General features: G+C 42.6%; 1 protein-coding gene across 3 annotated transcripts in view; it reads right to left on the bottom strand.

Moving 5' to 3' along the window:
• Arl15 (ADP ribosylation factor like GTPase 15) overlaps positions 1 to 22,983 on the bottom strand; it is a 368,038-nt gene that overhangs the window by 274,815 nt on the left and 70,240 nt on the right. The gene's annotated exons all lie outside the window — the stretch shown is intronic.

Genomic DNA, 22,983 nt, shown 5'->3' with positions numbered 1-22,983 from the left:
ACATACATACATACATACATACATACATACATACATACATACATACAAGCAGTGGGTATAATAATAATCAAACTTTATTATGATTATGCAACATCTAAGCCTGTTTAATCCTATGAGCTATATAATTTACATACTGAAAATAACCAGGGCTCCTTTACAGCTATAGCTTATAGAAGCTGCCAGCAGGATCAGTGTCCTGAGTCGACAATCTTCGTTCATCTCTCTCATCTCGTCAATAGCAACTGGCTAAAACTTCATCCCCAGAGGGAGATGCTGGATATGAACAAGAAAGATATGCTCTCTGCCCTCATGGAAACTAGAGTGCAGAGAAGAAGCCACACAGTAAGTGGGGAATCACACAAATCAACAGTTAAACGCTGACACGGAGAAAGTGCTGTGAACCTTGGAAAAGTTTAGCAGATCATCTACCAAGTATATTTCCAAAAGCGAGGGGGAAACGAAATGTCTGACAAAGGTAACCCAATTTAGATGGAAAGTCCGGGGGTGGGGTGGGGCTGCCTTAGCTGAAAATAGGAGTTACCAGAGAAAATAAGGAGAACAGTGTTCCGAGGTGAAGGAGCTGCACTTTTCCTGAGGAGACAAAGGACTTGATTTGCTACAGAAATCAAAAAGCCAATGTGAAAGAGGAGGAGCCATACACAGAGGAGGAGAATGGGAGCAAGAGAAAGGTACAGCAATCCAAAACCCAGCAATGCCCCCACACCACTCATATTCTGGCCCATAAGGACAGGCTACGACAGCTTCTTCGCAGCATTTCAGATAGCTGACCGCCAAGCCCAGTCCTGAAACACTAAACCATTCAAAAGCACAACAGATATTTAAACAGCATCAGTGGCAGATATGTGGAATTAAGATGGCTCATTAGCACTGATCAGCCTCATCTTTCATGGAGGGAAACTTTGGACTGTATGCTACGGACCTCCTTTTCAGATCACTCCTGTTCCACTAAGAGAAGCCTTGCTCTTCCTGAACAGGAGGTCAATGCCACATGATAAGCAGACTAGGAAAAGGGATCCAAAACCACTGACAGTAGGCGAAAAACATGTGACACACTCCTAAACGCCCCCCCCCCCCCCCTTCACAGCCCAAAGACCCCGGTCCCTTAAACAGGGGTAAAAAAAAAAGGCATGGTATACCCCCCCCCCCCCAAAAAAAAAACCTCTCTACAGCAGACACTATGACCCCACGATGCTACCTCTCCCTAGAAACAAGAAAGGCATGGACTCCAAGCGGAGACAGTTCTTGCTTCTGCTCAGGACTGCTGCTCTGTGGAAAGGCTCTGCATCTGCCCTCTGGGCCGGAGTGATTTTTAGGAGTGATTGTTATGGAGGAAATAAGGAAGAGACTTCTGATCCAAGCTGAAAGTTGAATACCTGCCCCTGAAACTGCACCAAAATAACTTTTAAAGAGATCATTTGAGAACAATTTTTAAATGCTGTATGTTCTTGGACATCGAATAGAGCTACAATCATTTGGGAAATGGAGCACAGAACACTGCACTGTAACTGATGTTGCCTATCAAGTGACGCTGAGTCTTAACAGGCAGTCGGGGAGTGAACTATAAGGGCCCCCACAGAAGAGAAGGTAAGCGCAGTAAGGAGTGAATCTGGCCCCAGAAGCAGGTGAACATAGGAGTAAAAACAGACTAGCTCAAAGCCCTCTGAAGAGGGGATTGGATTTTAGGTCCTCTCCCCCACTTCATGGAGCAAGGCAACTGCCCAACTACCAAAGGCTTCACATCTTTTCCCTGAAAAGACCAAACAGGGTCTCACATCTAGGATTCCTCAGGCAGAGGTTGCAGGCAAAGCAAACCGTACTAAGAAGAACAAGGCGAGACTGTGGAGGAGGGATTCCGAGTGGCCAGCCCCTATCTACAGTTGCCTCCGGATCCAGGCTCATCTTCACCATGCTGGTGCTTAAAGGATTCTTTATTGGATTATCAAACCAGCCCAAGAGAGAACACCTAAAGATCTGATTGACTGGGAACCCCGCCAATAAAAGACTTCATACTCTTGAATATAAGTAGACAAAGACTGACAGACATCTGAGAAAAGCGATTAATAAGCAACAAAAACAAAGACAAAAACATGATTGCTCAGAGTAAGCAGGTATAGCATATAAGCCAGTATACACTTCTTATGTTTTAAAATCTGAAGTTAAAATCCATGGGAGCGGAACATGGAGTTGCCAGCAGAGTGCTTTCCTGGTATGCATAAAGCCCAGTGTTGAACCCCAGAACCCCATAAACCAGGCACAATGGCACAAGCCTGTAATCCCAGTGCTTGGGAGGTGGAGGGAGGAGGTTTAGGCATTCAGGGGCTACAGTTCTTTTCTCAAAAGTAAATAAGTGCTAAAGAGCAATGGTTCAGAACACTGGCAGCTCTTGCAGAGGATCTAGGTTCAGTCCCTAGCACCCACATGGCAACTCACAAGTGTTTCAACTTCAGTTCTAACCTGAAGTTGACCCTCTAACCTGACCTGACCCTCTTCTGACCTATGTGGGTGCCAGGTATGCACGTGGTGTTCAGACATGCAGGCACTCAGATGCATAAATGAGTAAATATTTTTAAAGTGACTAAATAAATAAAATACATGACATATATAATGAATATCAGAGGGGATATCATAAAATATGTAGAAAAGGGGAGGTAAACAGAAATGTGAAACACAATAAAAAGCTTAAATTTGAGAGGGACAAATCTCCCAGAAAACAGGATATAAGTGAAAAACACAAAATGAAAAGTGTTGAAAATTAAGGATTGCTATAAGAGAGCCAAGAGAAATGGAGAAAGTTTCATGAAATTTTTGCAGAATTTAAGGGTTTAAGTTTTCCCCTCAAAGGGCCTAGTTCTGGCTAGCAAAAAAAAAAAAAAAAAAAAAAAAAAGGAAAATCAAACTTTATAGCAAAGCACAGCATGGAATGTCAGAAAACTACAGTTGCCAAACACAATTAAAAACAAAGTCCTGCCAACCAAAAATGTTTGAGACAAAGGCTTGAGGACAAAATAGGATGGTTCTTCTAGATGCCACACTGGAAACTTAAAAACAAATGGCACAATGCCTCTGAAATTGTGAGGGAAAAGAATGCCCAGCCCAGGACTCCGTCTGCACCAACTAAGCCATCAATCATGAGCCTGATAAGAAAGGTCTCAAAATCGTGACCTCTGGTACACCCCGGGGTGAGTGAAGAAAGAAGACCTGGATGCCAGCAGGGACCTCACAGGAGAAGGGGTCCCCAGCGTGGCAATTCAGGGGCCGCCATGGATGACAGCCACACAGCCACACAGCCCTGGAAAGCTATCACTCCCCCACCCCAAAAAAAAAGAGCAGATCAGGGGGTTCTGGAAGAAGAGTCACCAATAATTTGACAGGATTTGATAACATCCCGATTATCACATTAGGAAGAGAAGATCTGTACAACTAGGGGCGGAGTGAACAAGAAAAAAAATCAATGACATAGAAACTAAGTAAATAACAAAACATCACAATAATTCACCTTACGGAAAATCAAATTGAATGGCGAAAAATAAACATACTGCAGCAGATGGCAGCCATGTCTAACATTTTTATAGCAGGGGAAAGGAGATAGAGACTTGGATCTATCCAAATCCACAGCACTAACATTCTGGCAGTCAGAGGAGGAGGACAGCGATAGGAAAAAGTTAACCCTCTTTCCAAAGCCGGGAGCCACTGGGAACGTCAACTAGACAGGAAAGAAGCAGCAGCAACATGAGCACACTGACCGAGAGGACAACGACAAATATAAACAAACCCAAAAGCTAAATAGTTGAAAATAGAGAAAACCAGAGAAGGAATGGGAACCGGAAGAGGGGGGATCACTTCTACATGTTCCATGAAATCAGCTGACATTTTAAAACACATACTGACATATAGCCCTAACTTTTAAGAAAATTACTAAATAATACAGAAGGCGAGGTATGCACAAGAGAATCAATATACACTTACATAACGATGTACATGTTTATGAAATCATCAGAAAAATATGAATGCCTGCATTCTGAAGCACAATAGTACAATTCTTTTCAAGAGTATCTTTAGGTCTTTGTTACTTGAAGGAATATTTAATGAAAACAAATCACTCACCTCAAGTCATTTTTAGTACCTAGACACTGGCCAGACACACTGCATAAAAAGACTAATTTGTGAACAGTTATTTGCAAAGTCAACATTCTCCCCGGGCCTTTGAAACTGGCAGCCTCTATAATTTTTTATCTCTTATTAATTCATAACTACCTCTTCCCTCCAAAAAGACAGCTACCTTCTTCTTAAGTCACATTTTTCTCTTCAAATTATAAAAACACAGTGAGGTAGAAGATTACAGAGTATTAATTAGAATGTGCTTTCAGAATAGCCGAGGAGACAGTCACTTAAAAACTATAAAAGGGAACGCAGGGTAGAAATCAGGCAATTTGTTCTTTTGTGTCTTAATATTTTCCCAGAATACAATACACACATTTTATTCCTTTATGTCTTCCATGTGAGCTGAAAGGTAGAAATGCAAGCATAACAAGATCAATTCACAGAACACTTTTCTTTGTTATGAAGTAATTTTACCTGTAGGAAATGGCTGAATATATCTGCTTCAAAATATCTAGTAAAAATCTGTGACAGGGCATCAGCTCCATAAAATTCTCCAGTTAAATTAAAACTCTTTCTTTCATGAACTGTAATACCCTCCATAAGACAAGAGTATTTTGATGAAAGTAATATCCTAGTATTATCTGCTTTTACTGGACTCGACCCTTACTTCCTAAATAATTCTAATATATCCTTGGAAATCTAAGCTTAAGACAGTGACTTGACAACACTTAAATGGCATTTCAATACAATGTCAACTGTACTAAAATATAGCCTTAAAACATTAGAAAGGTACAGCATTGCCAAACATCATCACGAAACTCAAACTTACCCAGTATATTCCATCCCCACATAATTTCTCTCATACTTATGGACACCGGCATATGGTAAACCCTCTGAGATCTTAAAATGAATGCCCTTTTGGGACTAGTGAAGACATTGGGACTTTGATTATCCAAAGGATGCTTTGTTGCTGTTTGAACCTACTAATCTTCAACGGGTTTCCAACAACCATGAAGATTTTTTTTTTTTACAAGGAGGAACATCTTACAATTGAAAATGACTCTAAATGCGTATCATGCAACTTCTTTTCTTTCCACATACAAGTGTGACAGAGAAGTTAATTAATATGACAAACAACCCATGATTAGTTTGGTCTTCTAGAAACCACCTGAGTGGCCTTTCTGCAATAATTCATTACAGAATCTGCAACCAAGTGGAATCACTATTGAGACTTGTATCAACAAAAATGAAAACACATTTTTAGTGGGTATTTTTTAATCATCTGTGCAGTCACACATAAGGGAGAACTCTACCTTGACACAAAAATCAAACTAAAATTTCCTTTATGCACAGAAACAGACTGTGCAACCGTAGACGTCACTGAATCAGAAACACACTTTCAGGGTTTTTCTCCTTTGAGGTGAGTGGCTGCTCTGAAGTATACACAGTGCAACACAGTGGTACAGAGCTGGTGCTCTTCTCAGTGTTCTCCCTGTCTCACAGGCCACTGGACATCAACTCTAGAACACGAAGAGAAGAAAGCGAAAGGGGGAGGGGGCAGCAGCAGCTCCATATAACCACTTGAATAAGTCATACCTTGGGGCCCCAAGATTTGCCATGGGACTAATCACTGATTAAAGACCTGACAACTTTCCCTGCCTACAGTCCAGAAAGTAATCTCACAGACAGGTATAAGACTGGAATCTCAAAGAGCTAAAGTTAGCTTTAGATAACATTTAAATGCTCAGGCACTTTCATATTCTCCTCTTACTATTACTATCGACGCTTCTTGTAAAAATATAACTTTCTGACATTTAGTTGTGGATGGGTAGGGACATGAGTATGTGCACCTGTGTATCTCCTTGCCTGGCACCTGGAAGTCGGTTGACAACATGCAAGAATCCGTTCTCTTTCCACGGGAGGGGGTCCCACGGATCCAACACGGTTCAAAGGTTTAGTGGCACGTGCCTTTTACCTACTGAGCAATCTTGCCTTATTATTAAACAGAAAAGAAAATCAGAAAGTTTAAAGAAGCAGACAAAGCCCAAAATAAGGGATCTGTTTATCTGGAACAGCCCTACTTAACCAGACAAGAATAATTTCAATAGCTTAAAAAATGCCAGGCCCCAAATGTGTTAGAGGTCTGGAGTGTGGCTGATTCCACTAAGAAAGTGTTTGGCTGCAAGTACCATAAAAATTTACTCCATGGTGTTTTGAATGAGATACAACCAAATTTAAAGTAGTAGAAATTGTATACCGTCTGTCTCTCTCTCCCCACCTCACATCCCTCCCTCTCTTTGTACACACACACACACACACACACACACACACACACACACACACACATCAGCCATATATACCATGGATTCATAAAGGAACAGAAGCAGTATAGTCTCAGTCAATACCCAATTTTGTCACAGCTTAGAAGTGGCCACACTCAAAACCTAAGAAACAGGCAAAGTTGTGTCCCAATAGCAATGCACAGAAAGACACGATTAGCCCAGGCATTATAATTTGCCAATCACTGGATTAATAAAAATGCCAACCTCTGGCTTAAATAAACAAGACTTAAAAGAAGCTAGCACTTCCCCCAAGGTAGTAAGAAAGCTACCTAGCGTCTAAACGCCACAGAGAAAAACCAGAAATGAGTTGGGGGAGGGGACCTGAACAAAGCCAACTACATGGATCCCTCTTCACAAGAGAGTAAAAGTTTTCTCCAAACCCCCAAATGGCACACCCACACATGAGATTATTTGCTCTGAACCAAAAGCACAGGCACAGCTTGGCTGTGAGCAAAGTTTACACAACACAGGGTGTAAGTAGTTCAGACAAGTTCCAAACTCACTGCCCCACGTTAGACACACTGCAGCCTTGGCAGGAGAGGGGAAATGGCTATTGGGTACACCTTAGCAATGTGTGTTACAGGGGGCTCTGTATTTCACAATCTCTCCAGTGGTATAATCTGCTGCACAAAAGACATGTGCTTTCTTAGCTTTGAACTAGTTAGTCAAATGGAGACAGAGAGAGCACAAGCGAATTTAGGGGAAGGGGCCACCAGTTAAAGGCATAGCTACCGCTAGCCACGTAAAAACAAAATCAGAGATGGGGAACGGTACTCTCGACAACTTCAAATACTAAACCTATCCATACCGCTCGCTGTTTCTACAACTAGAAAAACGAGGTTGTTAAATTAGACGCCTTCTAAGGTCCCCTAAAGCTCTAACATCCTGTGGTTCCTTTAAATATGTCATCTGATCAAGTAAACAAGGCATAAAGTGTACTGTCAAAACTCCCTCTAAAAATAGTAAACCCGAATGACCACAGTGGAGGAGTCCCAGAGAGAGGAAAGTCTTAAACTAAAGGAGGGGAGGGGAATGAATTTTACTTAAATATCTTTTCACACATTGCTAAAAGGCTAGCATTCCATTCAACCCTTCCAATTTCCAACAAAACACACGTGTAAGGGAGGCAGTTAACTTTTTAAAAACACTATAAATGTGTCTTGTGAAATTTATACTGTTTCTTACAACGAATTAAAAATAGTTTTCAAGTCCAAAATGGTAAGTTTTGTAGCTGACCGTGGACTGAACACCCTTCAGTACCTCTCCACTGTCACAACCCTAAAGAGGCCACGGGAAGATAAGTGGCCACAACGGCATTTAGCTGCACTTTGGAGACCTCCCTCAAACGATATCGCTCTGTTCACAGTGCACTTAGACGTCGTCAAAGCCCAGTGAAGATCACCAAGTGTCCACGGGAAATAAAGTGTCCAGGGAATAAAAATATGAGTAGCCTCTCAGGTTAAGTAAAACACGGAGAAAAGAAGAGAAATAGTGAGAGAAAAGGGCAGGTTTGGAAGAAAAACAAAACTGTTCAGCAAAATGTTCCCATATTTTTCTGGGAAATCATCTAAGTTTACAGCCACGTAAGAGAAGTATTTAAATACTTTCCAATAAATTGGTCATAACTCACTTTAGAAAGTAAATTCCTAATATTTAAAGGAATCAATGCGGGGGGAGGGGGAAGTAAGGTAATTTAGGATATATAAATTTAAAGACCTAAATGGGAGAAAAGCTGAAGAGTCATTATTTCATTATGGGGGGGGGTGGGGTGCACACACACACACCATAACATACATAATGCAGATTTATCGTGAACACCAATTACAGCATCTTCGATACAGCTGATAAAGCGCTCACTGTTAAATTCAAACACACATATGAGAAACCTTTAAAGACAGACCAGGAAAACGGTCCACCAAACAATGACTACCTAGAAGGGACCAAAAAGGAAGAAAGGACTGTAAGCAAAGTAAAGCCACGAGGGGGGCTGCACAGGGAGCCTCAGTCCCTCCCTGCCCTCGGTGGAAAGGTGCTAAACTTGCTTTACTACTGCCCAGGGAAGAGGTAAGAAGCCCTTTAAATAAGAAATCTGTCTCCATCCTGACATACCTAAAGGGCCATTATGGGTTTTCCCAAATGCTAGGAACAGAGGAATGAAGGAGCTTGCTTTGGAACTCTGCAGCCTTTCCCCTCCACCAAGTCAGTTCCCTATGAACTTCTCTGCCGTGGTCTCTGAATTTTAATCAACTCTCCCACCCCCAGCCGCCCAGCCACCCAGCCATTCATCATTTACACCAATGTACAATAATAGGAAAGCACATTTCCAGACATGCCTCTGCGTGTTCGGGATGGGATGGCCCTCACTCCTCAAATTGCTTTGGATGAGAAAGGTGCAAAGGCTCATCCCCATGACCCAAGGACTAAAGAACTGTGCTGGGTAAGTTCAGCCTGAAATGTCCTAAATCTGACATGTGGCAGATGTGTCCAGCCCAGCTTCGTAGCATCGATGATTGAACACTGCGGAGGGTTTCGGGTCATAGTTATTTATTTATTCATTTTAAGCCCCTGTGTCTCCCCTGTGTCTTTCCTGGAAGAAACCTGTGGCTCTCGGGGGAGCATAGGAGCTGTGACCCCCGCACTGGAAGGAGGTGTGATCAAAGGCAGCCTGGCCAGACTTTGGAAAACGTTTCCACTGCGGATAGACACCCTGCCTGTCAAAAGGTTACCCCCACCGTGTGGGGACAGCAGATCACATTACTCAGGAGTGACAACATGAAAGGGCAAAATCTGGCCACAGTCACCCACATACATGTTTTTCTTTCCAACCAGGGCAAATGGGAGACACCAGCCACAGCAGAGCATCCTTCTTGCCACTCATGGGGGGAGGACAGGGAGGGGCATGGCGGGAAGGGAGCCTTTCCCTAATCAATACAGACCCTGAGCTGCAGCCACTGTTTAATTCCTTTTATATTTTTCTTTTCATTCAGAAACAACTCACATTCACCAAGACTTTTCTGTCTTAAGCTCTTTTTTTTTTTTTTTTTTAAATCCAAGCAATCACAAGCTATATTCTGTGGAAGACAAAATAACTTTGGAGGCGTAAATCTTAATGTCAATGACAGGAAGGCTTTGGTGAACCATTACCATAAATCTGACAAACGCTAATTTGATGGGTGGCTGTATCTGTCTGCTGCACGGCCAGTCTAGACAGTCTATTGAGAAATCTTAAAACACAACTGTTTGTTCCCTGTAACACCATCTGGATATGGCAATAAGCGCCGACCCAGCGCCATTCACACATGGATCAAAGCACATGCTAATGCTATCATGAAGTCATACACATAAAAAATTCAATCTGAGAACTCGAAGCAATTTTCCTAAGTCTTCAGTGAAGAAACCCCAGACTTAGTGAGACTCAAGCTAAGTGTGTGAAGGGGAGGGGGAGGGGGAGGGGGAGGGGGAGGAACCGAATATTGAATGAGCTTGGCTTCCAGAGGAATGTCAGGCCACCCATTGTACTGGAAAAGGCCCATGTCACACTTCAGTCATGGTACCCGTCAGGGTGCCCCTTTACAAAAAGTGATCTGAGGACCTTTGTAATTACCTGTTTCAGCAGAGGGAGGAGGGCAGATTCAGGGTGAGAAATAAAAGATGGGATCTGAGGTGTAAATCGAATATTATAACATATGGGTCTGAACTGGCAGAAATGTTCAATACTGCATGCAATATGAAAAATCTTTCTCATTAAGCTGCCTGTGCCATCAGATCAAAGAAATCAAGGGCCTCCTATTGAACTCCTTTAAATATTACAAACATTAGAGCAAGTCTGCCTGTGCATAAAATTAGAAGCAAACTCCACTACCCCCACCCCCATACCCATACCCCTCCCCAACGGCCTTATGCATCCTTATCCTATATAGCTGGCTGGAGAACATTGCTCATGACATCTATGCTATGGGTCAAACACTAAGAATCTTGACTTTTCCCAAGATTCTATAAAGTAACAATGAGTTATGTTTCTGATTGAACCACAATTTCATAAACGTTTCTTTAAAATACATCACTTATTCCACCTCAGACCACCTGGGCACCTTAGTACCAAAACTTCCCAGGAAGAAAGGAAGTTCTTACTGCAAGAGTGTTTCACTCCACTGTGTAGCACTACCAGTAAGTTTGATGCCTGCACTTCCTGTCTGGCTGACATCATCCCCCCTCAGAATCTGATGGAGAAAAAAAAAAAAAAAAAAGACAGAAAACACCTTAGCAATGCGTTATTATTATACTTATCTCTGACTTGCTAGGAGACAATAAATACGGAATGTCCCAATTTCATTCACTTGGCCCAAGTCACACAAACTCCCACCAGCATATTTTATTTCAGAGCGGTTATAATAGCTGTGTCTACATTGTGTGTGTGCGGACGTGTGCGCGCACACACGCACACGCACGCGCACGCGCGCACACACACACACACACACACACACACACACACACACACATTCGAACACAGGAATTGTCAAAGTGTATTATCCATGCCAAAGGAGGCAAGTTACACAGCGAAACCGGGAGAAATTACATGCTTTGTCTGTCAGAAGACCTCGGCTTATACGGCAAATTTCCAGCTTATACAGTTACCAGGGTTAGCCACATAAACGGAGCATAAAATGGGAACTGCAGCGAGTCCCTTCTGCTCCGAAACGTGCAGGCGCTTCATGTCCGGCAAGCGGACCTGCCAGCATACACAGGAGCAACACAGGAAGGCAGCAGTCATGTGTCTGTCACTGCTTCTAAAATGCCTTGTAAATTTTTAAAAGGCCAGATCAACTCTACAATTCTACAGTGCTAGCTATGAATTTGGTAGATGAGAGAGCAGGAGACTGACAGGCAGTAATTGTCTTAAAATTCAATCTCCAAGGAAGACATCTCCCAAAGTATTTCCTAACACAAAATACTCCAAATGGATTATTAATAACATAATGCTTTTGTTTCTTATCTAATATGGAGTCCTCCCCTAAAGTATCTTAAAATAAGAGAAGTTCTTGAAGTACAACAACTGCCAATCAAGTTAAATGACAATGTTTTTATTTTATATTCAACCTCAATCACAGGGTCCATTACTACAACATAATCCAGATCGCAGCAAACCCAGAAGAGCAGTCTGATGTTCTGAACTACACAATTCCTGAGAGACCTGCAAAAACCCCAACATAAGGACGCAATCCGCCTTCTCCAACGATAGCTCTTGTCCTAGCTTCCAAAGAAATAAAAACTGCACAGATATAAGCTAGCTTAGTCTACAGGCTAATTATACACCAAGATTTCTTAGCAGAACTAAGAAGTATTCTATTTGCATGATTCACCATAATGATCAGGTGGTACTCTAGGGAGAGTTAAGATAAAAATACTGATCTAAAATAACTGGGAAGTCATACTCATTCTTGTTAACCATTTTGCATATTTGTACAGACTGTTTTTACAAATATAACTAAACATCTATGTGCTGCTCCGCGACTACACCAACTAAATTGCAACTGATAATCATGTTGTCTACCAATAATGGCTTCCTTTCAGGCTGTGGTTGTAATTCTGTAAGTTTAAAAGGGGGGAAAAATCACCCAAACATTGCTTAATGTAGCTAATCAGGCATTTTCAAAATTAGACTGTAATGAAATGTTAGACAGTGCTTGCAGGGGCTTTAAGAAGTACTGCAGTGGAACAGTACTGCCATCTACTGGCTGAAATACAATAGTGCCAGGTCGGTATGGTGTATCTGTGTCTCGCCAAAGGAAGTCTAAAGGAGACAGCACCAAATATGCAAGAACATATCGGAAAATTCAGATCTCACTTTTAAAATGACTTTGTTTTCATTTCCACAAATACCGTTCCAGAGCATCACTTTGTTTTCTGGATTTAAAATTTGAAAGCATAATGGCACACAATCTAGCCATTTCCTACTGTTAACCCATCAAGGTTAGTATCACCTGTATCTATGAAATGATACAAGCCCAAACAATTTTCTTTCAACCCCAAAAGTATGTCCCTCAGACAGTTCTCACTTGTGAGAAAAACAGAGCATAATCCAACATATGTTTGTAAAAAGCACCTGTGGATATGTTCATTCCTACATGAATCAAAATAATTTGTGTTGTCTCCCAGGAATCACTTTATCATGAGTAGACTTTGAGCCAAGCTTGGCTGTGGGCTCCTGCTTGAGCATTTAAAGAAAAAGAGTATTTAATGAGAAAGCATGTTGAGGAAGATAACTTATTCAAATATCTATACATAGATAAGACTACGATAGTGTCACCAAGAGTCTTTGCAACCTTCAGTAGATGCTTGACAGGGGTTCAGCTGACTATTTTCAAGTAGCTTGCAGGCAGATGTCAAGAACGAGAGATACAACAAGACTCTTCAGTTTTAATGGAGCTGCTATGATGTCCCAACTGAAGACCCCGGATCTGCACACAGACCTCCTATCTGAGTGCGTGGTGCTGCATTCCATTGTGGCCTCAAGTACACATGCTTCCACGATGAGCTGTGCACGTTAATACTTTACACAAAACTACTGCTGCTCGGTCCTTTTCGTTTTTGCATCTTTAAAAAACAACAATCTAAAAAAAACAGACTACAGACAGAAAACACTTAAATGACAGAATTTTTAAAAGGGATTTAGTCTCCACTAACATAGCCCTTTTAGGCCACATAATTGAAGAACTCTAAAGAACCACAAAATAAACTGAAAATCCCAGACATCAAGAGATCCACTTATTAATTAAAAGCAGCTCTCTCTCGCTATTAAAATAAGGTTGGCCATGCATACTTTATTGCTGTCACGGTCTCGCATGGGGCAGTATTCAAAACACATAAAAGTAAAGTTGAATAGTTCTCTATGTGCGGAGTAGAGTTAAGTCATGTCTGCGTGCACAAAACTGTTTTTGCAAAGCCGCTGCAGAGAGAAGAGGAGAGCAAAAGAGAGGAAAATGCATCCAGTCTCAAATTCACCCCTCCTCTTTGGGGTGAGGGGCGTTGTGGACAAAGTGAGGTGAACCAGAAAACTCCTGAAACTTTCCCTGTTGTAAAAACTGGAACCAGAAATGGAGACAATCCCCACCAGAGAAAGAGGCAGGGAACTAATTAGATAAATGACATATGAATTAAATACAAGTTCTTTGGGGACATTTCTGTAAGTCTGGGTCTTAAATCCGTGAAGTGTATATCACAGAAGTTCACTTAGTAGAAAAGACAATGGTCACCAAAAAGGAAAAAAAAAAAAAAAAAAAAAAGAGAGAGAGACAGAGACAAACAAGAGTCAGTGATAACATTTTATAATGTTGTTGTATTATAATCACATTAGGAACTTTGTAGTCCTAAGGTTCACTGTTCATAGTAAGGGTCTTTGAAGCATCGATGACCAGACAGTAAAATCAGGAAGGAAACCAAGAAAGGAAAAACCTGTGCTTCTGTATTTCCATCATCTCTCTGCAGTGTGACTATGCCGCTGGCACCTTAGAGAAAAGGCAGCACCCTTAACTGAACGCCAAGGTTTACCAGGCTCCATCTTAAACACAGAAAACAAACTCCTTTCCAAAACAGATCTTAAACCCAATCTTCTCATTTTAGGACGCACCTATGATCACATAGGAACTTCAACTGTATGGACACTGGCTCACCACAGCGCTGCCCTGTTAATTATGTCTTAGAGATTACCCAGCACAGATTTACCTGTATGCACACACGTGTGACTGACAGACTGGGGAAATGGGCTACCATCGAGGTCAAAAGAATCTTGGAAACTGACCCAGCTTATGAACACAGTTTATTTCCACTGCCCCACAAACTTCATTTTCTTTTCCTTTGCTATGGATGAAAGACGGGAAAACAAAAGATTCTACAGGAGACGACAGCTTTTCCAGAGCTGAAGGTGCATCTGTGTGGAATCTGCTGCTGAACTTTAGTCAGCCTGTTTCTCCCTGTTGACGGCTTCCTGACGGGTGGGTGTTTGACGTGTCTCATTACCTGGAAAACCTCTAGCTCGGGCTCCCAATACTGAGACATTTCACTTTCACTGTAACAGCGGCACCTTCCCATCATCCTCATCATGCCTCGAAGCACCCTGGACGCTCCTGGAGACAGTATGTCCTCACTCTGTTTACTTAGAGTTCTGTTTTCTAATTCAGTTAAATAGCGAGTCCCATTTAATCTCTCTCTCTGAAGTCAGCAAAAGCCCCCAGATGAGAAACACGCACATCATGGAATTTATTATTCTTAGTTGAGCTCTGGGAACTCATGGTGAGCGGTAAACTAGAAGGCCAGCCTGAGCTTCGTCCTGGCACTGAGATTTATAAAAGTGGGATCGGTGGGTGTGTCTTTTCTTCCTCTTTAATTCTAAATAAAACTCTAGAATTAAACAATAAATAAATAAAGCGCAGGGCAGGGACGTGACACTGCCTGTCCTCCCTTCTTATCTTACACTCAAAATTTTTTCTTTCCCCAGATTGCTTTAACTGTACATGAGAAAACAATATTACAGTTTGGGTCTCTATAAACATTTTGTGTTCACTTTCAATTTTCTCCTTTTAATAGTGTTGAGGTTCAAATACTCACAAGGGTTGGGTACACTTCATGGAAGTCAGGAGGCGGGGTGATGGAGATGATTCCATGGGCTTTCCTGGGAACGTGCCCAGGACCCAGGCGCAAGGGGAAAGGCACCTTGATACAGAGGGGCAGAGGAGCTGACCTCAGTACAAATGAATCACGCTCGCATTCCAGCTCAGCCTAAGAGAGCGTCTTCACGCTCTCCCGGGACTTACTTGCCTTTTATTTTCCCTTCTTTCAGATTCTGCGATAGAGAAAGCACTTTCGGTGCTGGTGTGTCCACACACACAGAGGCATCTATACACACCCATCTTCTATGAAGTTAATGAGACTTGAAGTGGTTCAAGAAAAAAAAAATCTAAAAAACTACTCTACCTGAGCCTACAGCTCACACAAAGAACTCATGTAAACAAACCACATTGTGTAAGAATTCCAAATTTCTGTCAAGCTCGGAATAGGACCACCCCCAAACAAACAAACATCAACAAATCATGGGAGCCTAGAAACACACTTGGCCAGAAACATAAGAAAAGGAGGCTGGAAGTAGGAAAAGAGAAAGGGAGGGAAAGGAAGGAAGAAAGGAGGGGAAGGAGGCAGGAGGGAACTAGAGGTTGGGAAATCAGAGTGAGCCAATGTGAAATGAACGACGAATCCCAAAAGGATTAAAAAAGAAAAAAAGAAAACCACTTCCCTTAAGCGCCAGTCACTTGAACGCTCCTGGGGGATGCACCTCAGTTACACAAGCTGTCCACTGAACTAAAAAATTAAGAGAGAGCAAAACTAACCAGTCCCTTTGGGATACGATTCAAATAAGTCATACCGATCATCTTCAGCTAGGGATTTATGACTCAACTGTGGCAACAAAGTGACCTCACGCTTCAGAAAGCGCCCTGCAACCCTCCAGGTTAGTTTGGCTGGATCCCAGCATGCAGAAAACCAAACACAAAAACACCTCCTACTTAGATACCATGGTGTTGCACTGAAGTAAGTCATCACCACTCTCCAGGAGCTTCTCCCCTCGGTTAACTCTGGCAGGGCTGGAACACTGTTCCAGAACACCGGCACACCAGAACACTGTTCGTTGATCAAGCATGAAAAGCCATTAGCCTTTAAAGGGCTGGAACATCTGCCCAGCTTAAGGTACAGGACGGCTACTAGAGGAACGGCGCCTCATGTTCCTTCACTCAGTTCTTCAAGTGCAGAGCACCAGGGAGAAACGGGCAAGTCCTTCTCCAGGCCTTGCTCTCTAGCTTGGGACAGGATGGAATTCAGGAGAGAGGACAAGTGACTTGGGAGCCACAGCTTTTTATCAACAGGCAATTTGTAGGACTCCATAAAGCCATCCTATCTTCATGAAAACAGTAAACCTAGCCTCTCACCATTAAAACAAAACCCAACAACCCTCCTGTCTACAGTAGCAGACATGAATTCCCTCCTGTGGAGCAGGCCACAGAGCCAAGCAAGGGTGTTGGTTGCACCCTCCCCCAACAGTCTTGCCAACACTGTACCAGTGTGTACATATTGCCTGGCAAGTCAGTACTGCAGCACACATGGCCCAGCACTAGAGAAGACCATCCATGTCTTTTTTTTTTTAATACCAGAAGCCTGTATAAAGCATTCTAACTATGAAAGCTAGCCAGCAATGAGTTTCCCTTCACTTCTCTGTGTCCTGCAACCAAAGTGTAACGGAGTTTTACCATCTACTTAGGGTGGACAACCAAGAGCAATGGCATAGCCTATATGGTTCTGGGCATCTCTGGGGCCTCTCCGACTCACTTGTAGGGAGGTGACCTGTTCCTGGCACTGAGATTTTCACTTGATAACCTATGTCTTCTGGGAGCACCACGGCATGTGAGGTACTTCTATTCAAACTTCTTTTTTAGAAGGAAAAAAAAAAACAAAACTGTATTTCTAGTTTGGTTACAAATCATCGGAGTTTCTTAAGGCTTCTTCACATGTCCCAATGTTCACACTGTCAAACTGTCTTTTAAATACTTACGTTTACATCCATAGATTTGTGCTGTTTCCCAGCCCTGGTCAGAAAGTAGGTAGGTAGGTAGTGGTGAACACAGAAATGCATTACTGCTCAAATGTTGAAAGTAAGTCCCATGGGTGGGGGACAGCTGTATCAACCCCCAGGCGCTCGGAGAATGATGACAGAAGAGGAGGTAGAAAGAAAGAACCAGCAGATGGGGAGGGGCGCTGTGAAGTGCTTTCTTCTGGACTGGGCAGGGCTGTTCCATATCTGAACTTACAGCAGCTGTGGCTACCTATCTGCACAAGATCCTGCCGACTCTAAATTCTAGTACTGACTGGTAAGGGCTGAGGCCCAGGTGAGGAGCTCTCAGCAACCGATGGGTGCTGGGAGAAAGAGTCTGTGGCCAATGACAAGTTCCCCATGGCCTACTGGATGATCCCAAGTCCATGTACATATATATACAGGCAGCACTAACCAGGCTCAGAGTATTAAAAATAATAAGTAAATAAATAAGGACAGGAAATAGGAAGGTTAAAAGGGAGACAGGATAGAGTTTCTGGGAGGAAGTGGAGAAGGTGATAGATGGGTATGACCAAGATACATCAACATCATATACATGAAATTTTCAAAGAATCAGTGAAAAATAATTAACTGCCTATTTTCAATAAAAGTTAAATCAGTGTATTCAACACAATGTTTAAAGAGTTAAATTTTTGTGTTCAAAATGATCACATCAGGGCAGAAGAGATGGTTCAGTGGTTAAGAACACTGGCATTTCTTCCAGAAGACCCAGGTTCTATTCCTGACACTGACTGGTCTGTAACTCCAGTATCAAGGAATCTGATGCAGTCTCTGGCCTCTGGGGGCACTATGAATATATGTGCTACACAGACATACATATAGGCAAAATACTCATCCATATAAATGATCCATATATGATCTAGTTATATGAAACTGTATTAAAATATAGGGATTGATGGGTTAAAAATTAAAACTCCTATTGGAAGAATATCTTCAGCATTTTTATGGGGGTGGGGGTCAAGAGAGTGTCTGCTTAGCCTTGTCTAGCCTGGACTCACTTTGTAGACAAGGCTGCCCTCAAACTCACAGAGATCCAACTGCCTCTGCCTCGCTGAGTGCTGGGGTTACAGGCATGCGCCATGGGGCCCAGCTTTTTTCAGTATTTTAAAGGTACTGAAATGCCAAAATATTTTGTGGCATTTAAGAAACACATGCAGCAGGCTGTGGTTTAGAATCTAAAAGTTACTACAATTCCAGAGCCTCGTAGGCCACTTAGGCACACAGGAGAACATGCTCAATGCCCATTAATCAACTTAGACCACCAAGCACAGACTGCCAGCACAGAGACCTGGAGCTCCTGAGATATGCTTGTTAGCAGCCTTAACTATATATGAAAACTATAAAACTCACTCAACTCAAAGCTTTAAGAAAAATCAAAAAGTAATTACCTGAGAACTTACTCTGGCCTGTTAAATGGCATTAAAAAGTCCTGCAATATGGCCTTTCAAAAACAAACTTCTAATCAATGGAAGCAGGGCCTCCAAACTATAATCCTGACAAAAAGCAAAATGACCACATGCCACACTGAGAACATATCAGGACCAGGGGAATGCGGGACATGAGGCCTCTCTTTGCTCTGAGAATAAGGAGGCCAGAGGAGAGCATGGAACAGTGCCCTGAGTGCACGAAGAGGGAAAAAACACAGCAGAAGAAAGTCAGGGCAGGTCCAGAGCCAGATGTGGCGAGAGCTTCCACTGGATTAGGATAAAATGTGTTTGTGGCCATGCAGGGAAGGGACTTGAGGACACTCAGGTTTAGGAAGTTAAGTCTCAGCAGAGTGCAACTGGGAAGAAAGGCCAGGGTAACTGTCCAAGTGAGAGGAGGGGCTGGCAGAACTCCAGCAGCCACAGTGTGAATGCACTGAGGTGACCGCTTGCAACCTACAGGGTCTGCTATCTGAGGAAGAGAGCTCAGACAAAGAAAAGAAGATGGGATCATAACAGGAAATAGGGCTGGGGGTAAGGAACAAAGAGGAATTTACTTTGAGGGGCCAGCAGGATGGAGAAGCAGTGTAAAAATGGGTGAACGAAGCACTAATTAGTTGATTGACCAAGTTATGGATTGGTTCCATCTGCAAGGATTCCAAAGGACTGTAAGTAGCTCAAATATGTAAATACAAACAATGATATGGAAAATAGAAATGGTTATAAATCAGCATCTGGGCTCAAGAGTTAGGGATTGGATTGTGAAACTCAAGAGGGACCTAGGGACTGAAATCGAAAACTTGGACACCATCAGTGTAAAAGTGATTGCTGTCACAGCCCCTTGAGAGTGGGAGTGGTGGAAAGGGGAGGGAGAGAATTCTCATCTTTTCATTTTATAACAAGCTTTTACTGTTTAAGTTTTTAATGAACAAATACATCCTAGTCCTTGAGCTTTTATATACCCATATTTTTAGAGAAAAAAAATAATGAAACAAAAAGATCAAAGCTATAGCAACAGACCACATCACGAATTAATCCTTAGGTGTAAACACTTACTGAATCCGATCAGAATTCTGCCACTGTGCTTTCTTCAAGGCCTTGGAGCCAATGAGAAAGGCACAGGCAGGTAATTAAATGGGATTTAAATACCTACTGTTCCACTGATTTCAGGTTTGGGGATTAGGGATATTCAACTTCCAAATGACAGAAAGAACATTGGTTTTGTCAGTGTGGAGGCTAAGCAGGTCAGGCTCACTCTCTCTCTCATCCTCAAGGGAAGGAAGGAGGCAGTGGACACGGGGTCCCTCAACAGCCCATGGAAGTAATGGTGTGCCTCAGCATACCCTCCCATGAGCAGCAAAGAAGCATGACTAACACAGCTACCTTGGCTTCCTTGACACTGCCTCTTCACTGCCTTCTTTTCATCCTCAGGCGCTCTGAGAAGCTGGCAGTACATGAGACTCCTTCCACAAAGGACGAAGGAAAGTCTTCAAGACTGGAAGACTGCTCATCGTTATTAAGACATAACCATCTGAAAGGTTCTAGGCCATATATGGCTATCTCAGGTTGAGATGAACTAAAACTGTAATGGAATCACTAAGTTCTACAAAGTAGTGACTAGGACTAGGAATGTCTCAACCAGGTTAATGAACAAATCTTATCTCCTGTGAACAGCAAAAGATGCAGTGGGCAGCCACGTCAAGGTGCTGTACATGACAAAGTGTGCGACCATGTGACGGCCGCACGGATCCTAAAGGCAGCCTGTACACTTCCCGTGCTCGAACTGTGTGGTACGCCGATTAAAAAGGAAGTACGTCATAGACACTTCCTCTACGGAGCTGCCAGCAACCTTTTCTTTCATTTTAATTTTTCCATGTTTACATCTCTTCCTATTTCTTTTCAGAATCTACTCTCTTTTGTCTGTGACATGTGGAAACATCCTGGCTTCTCTCCACTCTGCATGCTCCCAACAGGGCATGCCTGGGTAGTTAGCCTGTCTTCTGTGAAAAACACACTCTTTCCAAACTCAGCCTGTGCAATATAATTACCGTTAGAAATTAAGTAGGTGTTCCAGGCCATGTCCAGGGACTCTGCTACCTGATTCGACCTCTAACCAACATGTACTTTCTGTTCTCTGCTGACAATTCCAGTTATGGTTCCAACAAAAGAACTGAGGGAAAGAAAAAGGCCCATTTAGGGAGTTAGTACACTCAGAGGGCCATTAAGAGCTTGAAGTAGATATTGTTCTAGAAAAAAGAAAAAAAAAATTAGAGTGTGTTAAAACGATAACCTGAAAAACGTGTCCAAAATGCTGAAACCACATGCATTTTAGTGAAGAGCATTTAATATAACAAGTTAGAAATGTGCTCAAGAGCTGGAACAGGAAAATGGAGACCAACAGAGGAAACTAGGGAGTTTATGGAATCCAGAGAAAGGTGGCTGTCCTGACGAAGAGGGGCTGCCCAGCTGGTGCCTTAGAACCCAGGGTTGAATCTGAAGCATGCAGAGCCACACAAGACAGGTAAGACAGGAGCTCAGGAAATTGTTTCTGTTTGGGAAAGCATGTGAAGTGTTTAGGAGGGTCACTCCCTGGCCTGTTTTTTTTGTTTGTTTGTTTGTTGTTTGGTTGGTTGTTTGGGTTTTTTTTTGGGGGGGGAGAACATCTTGAACATTCTTGCAATATAAAGGCCATGTCTGCCACCTGGGTTGCCAGTGGTCACATCACGTTTTTTTCAGCACTCATTCCTCAACTAAGCATTCTCCAAGTGTAAGGAGGCTTAACTATGAGCACACACCCTCTAGAACATTCTGCTCAAGTGGTTTTCCTAGAAAACCAGATTCAGGTAGCAAAAGCCTGTGGGAATGGCCACAGGCTCAGGTCATACTAAGAGTATAAGGTTTTCTTTTTCCTTCTCTGATAACTTGAATTTTCTTCTCTACCAGTTACAGCACGCACCCTCAGAAGACAATTTCCACAGTATTTGGCTGACTGTACCTGCCCCCTGGTGGCTATGCTGGTGAAAGATACGAGCCAGGAAATCCTGAGAGCACTGCAGAATCTCAGACAACCAAAATACAGAATTTACTTCATTGGAGAACTAGGAAGAGTCAGTAATTTTTAAAATAAAAAGTCAAACAGTATCAAGAATAGTTTCAAAGGCTATTTTTTTTTTTTTACTTAATTATGAATAACTGCAGCCAAGGGTATTTGTTCACAGATCCTTGATCTAACTTGTTGCTCTAACTTTTGTCTAATTATGATCTTAAGGGTGGGGTCTAAACTGTGGTACTACCAGAGGCTGGGGTGGTTCTTTCATGCAACCAGGGTATAGAAGGATTCCACTAAGGCTGTGTCTCTAAGAATGTATCAAGGATTTAAACACAGACAGATCTCATCCAAGGCTAACACAGATCAAAAGTTTGGGAGGTGAGCCCCGTGTCCTGTGGTTTCCCAACAGCTTTTGCACAGTTACTATCATGGAGACAAAGGGTGGCTCAGAAGCTCTGGGACAAGCTATTCCCAAGCAGGGTCCACAGAGTGAGATTCAAATCAAGACAGATAGATTCGGTTTGCAAAGGAATTGGCAAGCCTGGCATGGTGGCACGTGCCTTCAATCCCAGCTCTCAGGAGGCAGAGAAAAACATATCTCTATGAATTCTAAGCCAGCAAGAAGATTCACAGTGAGACCCTGTCTCAATAAGAACAAAACAAAACAAACAACAACTGCAACAAAACAGAACTGGCAAGAAAGGCCCATGCAGGCCGCTGTTTGGAAGTTTTTTGTCTCTTCTTAGTGGCATGCCTTCCCTAATGCATCTGCCCTCCCCAGGACAGCTAGCACTACAAAGTACTTGACCTGAAAAAGGCTCCTAGCAATCTCCTCACTCCCCTACTGCCGTCTCCCTGGGAATTATTTGGAAGCACATACTTCTCTGGGTCCCTTGGATTAACCAAGGTCTGTCTGACTTATCATCTGATTCCTTCTCCCCATCCCACCCCCACATAAAATACACATCTAGTTTTTGATAGTACAAAGGGCTCCCTAAAACTGTACAGTCAGCTGTCTTATCCACCAGGCTTCCACGACCATCTCCAGCCCACATTACAGCATTCACTATCAAGGCTACTAATTTAATAGCCACACACGACAGTCTCCTCATGTCTCAGCTTAAGAAGCGTAGCAAATTTACTCTGAAACTTAACAGAGCTAGCTCCCAAAACTCACAATAAAATTATACACTTAAACTTGCTTTGCCTCCCCGACCTCCAAAGATATGAAGGGTGCCCTCTAGTGGACCTTAATAAACTCACAGGCCAGAAGACGTTGTTAGTGTCTCACAAAAGAAAGCTCAGACAACAAAATATAACATGAACACAGGGACATGAGGAACTTTGTGTGTGTGTGTGTGTGTGTGTGTGTGTGTGTGTGTGTGTGTGTGT

The sequence above is a fragment of the Psammomys obesus genome, unplaced genomic scaffold (assembly GCF_907164565.1).
Source record: "Psammomys obesus unplaced genomic scaffold, mPsaObe1.curated_primary_1811, whole genome shotgun sequence".
NCBI classification, from domain to species: Eukaryota; Metazoa; Chordata; class Mammalia; order Rodentia; family Muridae; genus Psammomys; species Psammomys obesus.
Note: the sequence above shows the minus strand (reverse complement) of the source record. Positions and strands in the feature narration are given on the sequence as shown.